This window comes from Triticum urartu, chromosome 2 (genome assembly GCF_003073215.2).
Source record: "Triticum urartu cultivar G1812 chromosome 2, Tu2.1, whole genome shotgun sequence".
Classification (NCBI taxonomy): domain Eukaryota; kingdom Viridiplantae; phylum Streptophyta; class Magnoliopsida; order Poales; family Poaceae; genus Triticum; species Triticum urartu.
In genome coordinates this window covers 686,668,205-686,676,942 of record NC_053023.1, presented here as the reverse complement: position 1 = coordinate 686,676,942, position 8,738 = coordinate 686,668,205, and the positions used below count along the sequence as shown (strand labels likewise).

Genomic DNA, 8,738 nt, shown 5'->3' with positions numbered 1-8,738 from the left:
ATAACATTAAGCATCCTATGTCAGGTTGGTTCCAGCAATCTGCTGTGTAGTTTTACTGAGAAAAATATCAATACTTCAGCAACAAACCTAGTGCAACTGCCAGCCTTTTTTCACAGCGAAACTGCATCATGAGACAGATGGTAGAAACTAGTATAACTTTTATGTTTCTCCTACATTTTAAAATAATCCCATGCTGAACAGTCAGCTACAAATAGAAAATACGATCCAAAATGCTTAATGCAGGAAAGGATAGAACAGAATTTTGCTTGTGAGAGCGAGAGCATTAGTGCATTACGATGTTTCTAGTTAACAGCATTTTTTTGGTTGAACCTAGTTAACAGCACTGATAAGTGCTGATCAGAATAAGCACAGGAGGGGGATTAGTGGAACTGGACAAGATGAGAGACATAATTAGGTAGCAGAAAACATACTTGGATCTTTTCATCAGTTAATCAGAAAGTAAACAAGAAGAAATAATATCGCAAAACACTACAGCATGGAGCCACTGACAAAAAAAGAGATGAAAAAAAACGTACCTCATGGTAGCTCACGGCCAGTTGATATAGCATAGCTCACAGCCAGCCAGCAACTAGAAGACGCAAGAATGAGGGAAAGGGCATAATGCCCCTGATTAGACAGAAAGTGTTGCCACTTTCAACATGGTGTCCCTGGTCCATCCACCATGCAACTAGAGTAGCTTGTGGAAAGCCAGATGGGTATATGGCACTTGCACAATGTGCTGGTGACAGGGAGCACAAATGTGCTGGCAACAGGGAGCGCAGAAATATGTATAACATCTCGGGTGGCTACAGTCTGCAGAGAGATGAAATACTTTTAGCAAAAAGAGGGTGAGCATGTTAACTAACTATGTAGGAGACCGTCACCGACTGATTCCTGTACCTCCTTCGGTTTTTCATGGACATTGCCCACCTTCCAATCCACACCTGACGCCATCAAAGTTATTCATCATTAAATCCATCCTACTTAGATTAGATGAGTGCTACAGGCTACAGACTAAAAAAAGGTATTCTTCTTATAGGATGATGAAGATGCTAACATGAGCCCTGGAGTGATGTCACATTCATAACACACAATTTTATACAATTTTCTGCCATGGAAAGTTTTTTATTTTCATTTTACGAGCAAACTTATTTTTGAACTCCACTTCTTTTGTTACTATAATAATAAATTGGAAAAAATCTGAAATAAATGCCTACCATGTATATAAAAGCAGGCAAATACATGAATGAACGTAAGGCACGGCAGATGAATCAGAAAATGGAAATTCCCAAAAATTGTGCCTTGCATTTAATCAGAGTGATGATAATCAAACAATAAACAAAACGTACCAGAAATGGTAGAGCCAGGCAATCAGCAAACTAAAGTGTAGTCATCATTCATCAGGTAATCCTGGTTTACCGAAGATTCCAAATACCGTGATGTAACATGATAACATTAAGCATCCCATGTGAGGTTTGTTCCAGCGATCCTTACTGAATAACGAACCTAGAGCAAAATAACAATACTTCAGCAACAAACCTAGTGCTAACTGCCATCCTTTTCTCACAGTGAAATCACATCATTAGACAGATGGTAGTAACTAGTAAATTTTATGTTTCTCCTACATCTAAAATCACATCTCATGCTTAACAGTCAACTGCAAATAGATAATATAATACAAGCCAATTTAATGCTTAACAGAGGAAAGGGTGGAATGATAAATTTTCTGAGAGCAAGAACATTAGTGCACTACGATGTTTCAGTTAACAGCAAAAAAAAAAATTATCAAACCATGCAGGAGAACCTAAAGTTAACAGCATTGATATGTGCTAATCAGAAAAGGCACAGGCAATAATTAATAGTACTGGACAAGATGGGATGCATAGTTATGTAGCAGAAAACAGATTTCGATATTTTCATCACTCAATCTGAAAGTAATCAAGAAGGAATAATATCACCAAATGCAGCTATGAGCCATTGACAAAGCTCATCAGGATAAAAATAGATAAAAGGCAAAACATACCATGTAAGGCTTGCTATAGCATAGCTCAAGGTCAGCCACCAACCAGAAGAGTGACAAGAATAAGATGAAGAAAAAGGACTTGCCACTTTCAACCTATGATTTCCTGCGTTCATCCACCATGCAGCTGGAGTAGCTTGTGGAAAGCCAAATGGGTATATGATATGTACAACATCTCAGGCGGCAGGTGGCAGCAGTCTTCAGAGAGATGAATAACCTTTAGCAAGAAGAGGGTGAGCATGTAAACAAATTCTGTAGGCAAAATGCTCCGAAGGTGTACCTCGGAAGTAAACAATGGTGATTAACTCACACACTGACAATCAATCATGACCCTTAGCTTCTCCGTTGCTACAATTCTGCAGTGCATACCTAACTCCTCACTGCAATTGGATATCTGAAGGTATCTGAGTGAAGGTGGGAGGCCCATGTCTGGCAGACTTCTGATGCACGTACAATGCATGATAGATAATGTCTCAAGGGAGGTCAAGCTATGTAAGTTTGCAGGAAGTAATGAGAGATTCGGGCACATGCACAATCGAAGTTCTTGCAGGGAGGTTAGAAGCTGTAATGCTCTCTCTTGTTCCTCTGTTAAACTCACCAAGCTCTCTCCCTGTTTACCACCCCGAGAACTGAACTCTAGGTGTGTTAGAGATGTGAGCTGTTTGCAGAAGGGCATGGAAATGACAGATGCGTCATCAATCTCAAGAGTTTCCAGTCCAGACCAGATCTCAGAGGCCCCTTGCTGCTGCGACACAAGCTTCAACCAGGAAACTAGGCCAGGGGAGTTAAATACTTTCAAGGATGTCAGGTTTACACAGAACTGGAGGCCCTCGATCGACGCAAGCAAGTCGCAGTCTCCAATTTCCAACTCTTTCACTGCCGTGCAGCATCCCAGCTGTAGAGACGTCAATTCTGGACTTTTCTGTATTGCTAGACTGGCCATGGCAGAAAGGCAGGACAGAAGATGGGACTGGACCCTATCTGTGAGATTCCAGATATAAAGTTCTTCAAGTGATGGAGGAAGCAGCTGAATTTGGTTGCTGCACTGTTCTTGCTCCTGCAGTTCGACAACCCATGCACAAGACAGCTCGGGATTCATCTCCATCGCCAAGCTTCGAAGGGAGCTGAGAAACTGGAAGCCCTCCAGTACAGCCAGCCCGACACGCCCCGTGATTTCCAGCTGCTTTAGGGCCGTACAGGAATGCAGCTGGACAGACTTCAAACATGGGCCATCACGTAGACTTAACTTTTTGAGGTGGAGAAGGCCTTGAGGAGTGAAGGAATGCAAGTTTTCTGGGAGAGAAGTGATACTAAGGTCTTCAAGTGATGGTGGGAGTAATCCAACTTCCATGGCACCATCATCTTTTGTTTCACCCACCAACGATGAGACCAGCTTGGGGCAACCTTGAAGGACTAGCTCCGTAAGAGAGGTGAATCCTGCGAAGTCTCTCTTACCCCCACAGAACTCCAGATCCCAGCTTTCCTTAATCCATAATTTCTTGAGAGAACATACGAGATTATATGGCAGTTTTAGTTCCTGTTCATCTTGGGCTGAAGTCATCACTGCATAAGCCAAACTGCTGGTTCCTTCCGCTTCTCTAGGTTGACCGATTGATAGAAACTTTATCTGTGGACAGTTCCTTAATTGCAAGTTCTCAAGGGACTTCGAATGTGAAACCATTTGTGTTAGCCACCTCCCTGTTACTCCACATGATTTAATGTTGACAGATTTGAGAGATGGGAGGACAAGGCTGCATGCAGGTGTGCTGTTTTCCTGGGCAATCTCTGACATGATGTTTGACTTGGTAAAAATATGGCAGTCGTGTATACTTAAATGCTCTAAAGCGAATAACTGGTTGAATTCACTTGAAAGAGAGACCAGATTTTGACAATTTTTTATTTCCAATGATGTTATGCCCCTAAGATTATCAAATGCCAAGATGCTATCATCCAGAACACACAACTGATTAGATTCGATAGTGAAACGTCTCCAGTTTATCCTCATTGTTGGAAGTTTAGAAACCTCCCTGATGGACAACTCAGAAATTAGAGCAGAAGGCGGAAGAGGATGCGGCACAATCAAACGAGGGCAATTGTGGATGGTGAGTCTACGGAGGTTAGATGTCCACTCCTTTGGATCTCCTTGGGAAGGTAAAAATTACAGAGGTGGAAAAGTCGTTAGACTGCTGCAAAATTCCAGGCTTGGCATTTTAGCCAACACCAACTTCTCCAGAGAAGGAACTGACACTCTGACAACATGCAGGTCCATCAACTCCAACTCCTTTAGCGCCTCCATTTCTCTTAGTGGAAGGATTTCCCAGTTGCTGCAACATCATTTAGCAATGTAAGTGTGCAAGAATTTGCAAATGTCTTGAACAAGAAAAATTGGAGAGAAAAAATTTACTTCATTATATGAGGACACTGCCCGATGGAGAGTTTGCTGAGAGACGGAAACCATGACTTCTGCTCAGCTTCGAAAGAAGAGTAACTCTTGAAAAGAGTGAACTCATTCAGTTGAGGGCAATTCTTGATCATCAAAACCCTTAGATGGGAGGTCAATTCCATTCCATAAGAACCGATACATTTTTCCAATTTTGGCATCTCAATCAAGATCAACTCTTCCAAAGAAGGAACTGAGATTTCCATTATATTCAACATCCTGATCAATGTTAGTTTCCTAAGGGAAGGCATTTCAATAGATCGAAGAATTTTCCATTCCCTGCAATTCTCTAGATGAAGTATCTGCAGTGAGGTAACTGAGAAAGTACTGGAAAGCCAGGTTGGGGAGGTAACACCACCATATCCAGTTATTTCTAGATTTTTGAGGTTTTGATGTGGTTGAAGACCATCAAGCACATCTTTCGCAGCCTCAGGTTGAAGATTCATGCTACTATTCTCCCATGATAACGACAATTTGTCTAGATACTCTTTGTCTATCAGCCTGGCCCCCCTTGCCTCTTCTTTAGTCTTCGCATTTTCAAGTTGAGAAATTCCAAGTAATACAAGCTTATTCATGGACTGAAGTTGTCCTATCTGAAAACCGCCAACATTTTGAACCTTGAATTTTAACTCCTGGAGAGAGGTCATGTTGCCGACACAATCTATTGCATGGTGCACTTTCTCATGAGCAATAAGATGGCGCAGATTAACAAGATTATTCATATCAGCAGGTACATCAAGATAGCCTGAAATGCCCACATCCAGTACTTGAAGGTGATAACAACTTGTCAAAGCTTGACGAAATGCAGGGTTGTTGACTTCGTATGCCATTATATAACGAAGATGGAACAGATTTAACAAGCTGTTTGTAGAGCCGATGTCAACACCTGACACACTTAGGAACCTTAAACATTTAGCCCTCTTGCAAAAAGTACGCAAGGACCCTAATAAATGTATGCTGCTTTGCCCAAACAACATCAAGGTCCTCAATTTGTGCCAAGAACTAACCTTCTGAAGTATTTTGTCAAACTTCTCACTAGAATTGTTGCCATGTTCATCTTCCTCAAAATTAGTAGTTATGATAGACAAATGCCGAACAGTTGCTTGAATTGATTCAGATTTCAATCCATCAATAGTAGCACACTCATTTGCTGAAACTGTCCCAGCCAGTACGTGCATTAGGTCATGCATAATATAGTGTGAGCCATCCTTTTGGAAGAAGCCCAAATCCACTAATCTTTCCAAATATGCGTGCCCTGTTTCCTCCAATCTTATGGTAGGATCTTTGCGCTGCACAAAATTTTGTGATATCCAAGCATGGACCAATTCTTTCCCATTAAATTGGTAGTCCTCTGGAAACAAAGAGCAATATGAGAAACAGCGCTGAAGGTGGACTGGTAGATGATCATAACTGAGCTTCAAGATGGGTAAAATATCATCATCATATTCTTGAAGAGATTTCCATTTGTCCCGAACTGCCGTCCAGTGCTGATAGCTAACATCTGTGCTCAGAAGTGCACCAACACTTCGTGCAGCTAGTGGGCAGCCTTTTAGCACTTTAGCAATTTGTTTCCCAATAAATTGTAAACTAGGATGGTGCCTGCAGTTGACATTGCGAAATGCACATGCCTTGAAGAACAGCCAAAACTCCTTTTCATCCAGACCACTCAATGTGATTTCACCCATAGTTCCTATCATTTTTGCCACTGATTTTGTTCTAGTTGTTGCTAGTACCATGCAACCGTTTGCTTGGTTACTTTTCAATGGAGCCAAGAGTTTAATCCATCCACTCCTGTCCTTGTCTTCCCACATATCATCCAATACAAGCAGAAATCTTTTGTTTCTAATATTTTCCAAAAGGATCTCCTGCAATTTATTCAAGCTGCTTTTTTTCTCATACGGTCTATCTTCACATACATGCTCTAGGATCTGAATTGTTAGCCCCACTATATCGAAGTTAGTGGATACACAGACCCACATTTGCAAATCAAAATGATCTTTAATTCTTTTATCATGGTATACATATCTAGCAAGCGTCGTCTTCCCAATACCACCAATGCCAACCACTGGAAAAACATTCAGATCACTAGATCCCCCCTTTATCAACTGAGCTATTATCTCGTCCCTTTCTGCATCCCTTCCGTACATCTGACATTCAGTTGAAAGAGAAGTTGTCATGCAAGTATTCCTTGAAATATTCTGACACTTACTTGATGTTGCAATGGGGCGCAAGATCTCAAGCTGAAGAGCCCCCTGCACAGAATTGCCATTACTGCGTAGAAGATTCACTATTACATTGATCCTCTTAGAAATGCTATCTTTCATCTCAAAAGGCAGCATGTTACAATGAGCTGGCCCCTCCTCTTCACGTTTCCTTTTTCTGCCGCGTGAGATCCAATCAGTTATTTGGCTTGTGGTGCTGCGTACTAATTTAACAACAGAAGATAGAGGGGATGAGGACACATAGCTTTCCTCAGGCTTAGTGCCAGTAGGAGCACTACAACCTTTCCCTGCATAAGAGAACACTCAGTTATTTGGGGACAAGCAAACGAAAGCCACTTAAGTAAAAGCAAATATCATCGTGTAAGTACTGATAATTAATAAAAGTAACAAAAGCTGAATCATTAAAAAAATCAAAATTAAGCAAGAGATAATCTGAGTGGTGGTGACTACGATATTCAGCTGCTCTTGGTTACATATTACGCCTATATAAAAGAAACTGAAAGCAATAAAAATGGAAGAAGAGAGGCGAGTGAATCACCTTTTTCGATCTGTTGCTGGAGTCGGTAATAGTCGAGCTCATCCATCACGTCCTCTGAGTCATAAAGCAGTTCTTTGAGATCAGCCAGTGACTGGGCCAGAGGCATGTTGTCAATCCTCCTTCCCCTGGCAGCAGCAAGAACCATCTCCACGTACCTCATCTCAAATTTGAGCTTCTCCACATCTTCAGCAAGCCCGATTTCATGAGTCCATGCTTCCATCTGTCCAGTGAAGAAGCTCCCAAGGATGCTTTCCACCAGCCATCCTATTGCTGCGTCAACAACCGTGCCAAGCAACCCTGACATCTCTCGCGGCACACCTAAGGCATCACAACAACAGCAAGAGCAAAAGCAGGAATATGCATTGGACCTAGCAGGCTTGAATATGTATTGGACCAAACCACGCCTAAGACATTGTACGACGCATATTTTATTGAATAAATGGTACAGGCAGTACAGGACAAAGCATCATTTATATCGCCAGGCTTAAACTAGATCCTCGTTGAGATGCTTGATTATTTCTGATACGTATGTACAACCTTGTATCTATCGACATATTTTGGCACTGCCGAAACTATGTAAAATCTCCCACAGCAGTCGGAGGGGGGAAACAAAGATTCCTCCAATCTAAGACAAAGCAGAGGCGTCTATTCCAAGGAATTTACAAAGTGCTATGCTGTGTAGGATATTTTTCCAAATTCCCAACGTAGTAGGAAACCATAACCAGACAACACATTCAGTTGTTGAATTTGGCCAGGGAGGCAACATGTGATGCCAAATCACCAGCGGCATTTTTTACCTTACCTGTGGGTCGACCAGCTCGGAGCTGAAATGGGCATGGGTCGTCAGGGCCAGGGCCAGGGGAGCCCCGTGGACGCGATGAGCCGGTCAATCATTTGAGAAGATGCTCGGGTGGAGACTGCCGAGAGTGCCGACGTTGATGCCTGCGGCAAGGGCACCCGCGCGTGGATCCTGCATAGACCCGGCGCAGGTTCTCCGGCGTGGCATTTCCCCGAACACATCAAGGGCGCAGGCGCACCGAACGGCCGCGCGGCGGCACCGGGGGTGGGGCTTGGTGTGGCGCGCGCTCTTCCGTACGCCGCGGTAGGTGGGCTCACCGTGCGCGCTCGCGGCATGAGTGGCGCGATGGCGGGCGGGTGGAACGGCGGGGAAGCGCGCGAAGGGAGGCGTATCCATCTGACCCTGAGGGCGAGAAGGCAGCGGCACCGAGGGCCGAGGCCGTCGTGACTGAACATGGACTGGAGTTTCTGGCCGGAGAAGCACGCCTGAAGCACATTGTGTTACTCCAAATTAAATATAACTACTTTTACAGTAGTTGGCATTTTTTGAAGCCATTCGTTTATCTCGATCTAACGGCGCATACATACATAGTACTCGAAAGTACACGGATGAAAGTACTCGAAAGTACTATTAGTCTAGGGGCATTTTAGTCCTAGGAAATATATGACAAGGTGGGGCCCTCTCGTCCAATGCAAAAACGCCGCCCCTCTCCTCCAATG

The 8,738-nt window shown here is 43.2% G+C and overlaps 1 pseudogene; it reads right to left on the bottom strand.

Moving 5' to 3' along the window:
• Positions 1 to 915: 915 nt before the first annotated feature.
• LOC125539740 lies at positions 916 to 8,500 on the bottom strand (annotated as a pseudogene).
• Between the last annotated feature and the right edge of the window lie 238 nt (positions 8,501 to 8,738).